This window comes from Drosophila ananassae (genome assembly GCF_017639315.1).
Source record: "Drosophila ananassae strain 14024-0371.13 chromosome Y unlocalized genomic scaffold, ASM1763931v2 tig00000151, whole genome shotgun sequence".
Lineage (NCBI taxonomy): Eukaryota > Metazoa > Arthropoda > Insecta > Diptera > Drosophilidae > Drosophila > Drosophila ananassae.
In genome coordinates this window covers 172558-174636 of record NW_025319086.1, presented here as the reverse complement: position 1 = coordinate 174636, position 2079 = coordinate 172558, and positions in this window count along the sequence as shown.

Genomic DNA, 2079 nt, shown 5'->3' with positions numbered 1-2079 from the left:
CAATATTTATATCAATGAAGTAGAAAACCAAATAGCAGATATGATTAAGCAAGGCATTGTTCGAAAATCTAAATCTCCTAATTGTAGTCCTATTAATAGTACCCAAGAAAATGGATGCATCGGGCATTCCAAAATTTCGTATGGCTATTGATTACAGAGGACTTAACGAGATAACTATTGACGATAAATTTACCATCCCCAATATGGATAAAAAATAATAGATAAGTTAGGGAAATGTCAATATTTTACAACTTTTGATCTGGCAAAGGGATTCCATCAAGATCGAAATGAATCATCCAAGATCAATACAAAAAACAGCAATCTTCACCAAGAAACGACACTATGAATATACTAGAATGCCTTTCGGTCTAAAAATTGCTCCTGCTATATTCCGTCGATGTATGAATAATATTCATTATAATATAATAGGAACTCATTGGAACTCAGTATATTTAGATGATATTATTATATTTTCAACCTCCTTACAAGAACATATTCAATGACTTTAAAGTCGTCGTCCGATTAAGAAAATCCAATATTAAACTTCAATCAGATAAATCCGAATTCATGAAAAGAGAAACAGAATTTTTGGGCCATTTAATTACTACTGAAGGAATTGAAACAAACCCAAATAAAATTCAAGCTATTCACGATTTTAAAATTTCAAGTACTCTTAAACAAATTAAATCATTTAAAGCAAAGTGACAAGATGTATTAGAGACCATTGTAGTCCGAACATAATACCCTGAACGGATCGTGTTGGGCATATGTCGAACTACAATGGCTGAGGAGTAGAGGACGAAACTTTCTAGTCCTTCTATTAGAAACGTTAAAACGTTTTAAGCGTTTTAAGCTGGCTGTCAACATTTCCACAAATAAGATTATGTAAAAACATGAAACCCATCATCGTTCTACGGTACGGTTGTTAATGATGGTAAGTTTGATTAATAAAAGTCTACTATGATAAGAAAGGAGGTGAAGATTTGCATCCCAATTCAGTCCCCAAAGATCGAAAGTAAGGAAGTTTTTTTGTACAGATTCTCTGTGATCTCAGTATACTCCGTATTGAGGACTCCAGACATACGTTCCATATTAAGAATCGTACGGACCAATTATGTATATAACGTTTTAGTTATGTACCGTTCATTAAATTCTTTTGACCATCTTTGAATAAAACCAAGCACACCCATAGCTTTATTAACCATAGTGGATATATATGGTCGCCAAATTTAAGTCTCAAATCTAATAGGACACCTAGATTGTTAACCAGAGTTAATCTTTCTAAGGCGTTCCCATAGAAAAAGTGCATAGCCTGGTGAGGACTAGATCGGCAAAAAGACATGCGTTCACTGAGATTAGTTTATCTCGTCGCGAAAAAACCGAAGTTTGATTAATATTCTACATTAATTCTACACCGGTCCCGTTGAAGGCCTCCATCAGGCTTCAACCACTGGCAACCTCGCAAGCTTGTGGACTGCTCTCCTGAAAACTGCTCCTGCACTAGTCCTGACGTCGGCGACCCTGACCCTTCCGTCCGCGCCGGCGTGAGTCTCGATGACGTTTGCTTGATTGACAAGACAAGCCGCCATCACCGCAAGCACGTTAGACCCTGCTGGTCCGGGGTCCGCGGTGCTGGTGGGGCAATGAGCGGCCCGCCTGTCAATAGGTCAACGCCTCGCCGTCGGGGAGTCAACGCCTCGCAGTCGCTTGGGTCCTGACTGAGGGCGTCCAGGGGCCAGCTCCTCTGCGATCAACTTCGCGCAACAGCTCGTCCGCCTCGTCCTCGATTCGCTGCCGCAGTGCCGCGAAGTGGCGACTCGCTCCGACGAAGTTCGTCGCGTTGTCGCAGTGCACGATCTGCGGACATCCTCGGCGCCCAACGAACCTTTAGAAGGCCAATAAAAAGGAATCAGTTGACAAATCAGAAACTACTTCTAAATGTACTGCCTTGGACGCAAAACAAACAAAAAGGGCAATGTAAGACTTGTAGGATGGTCTTCCACGAATTTTCCATGTAAACGCACTCGCAGCAGTTTTAAGTGAGAGGAAAATCCTTCTAACGGGATTAACGGGCGCCTC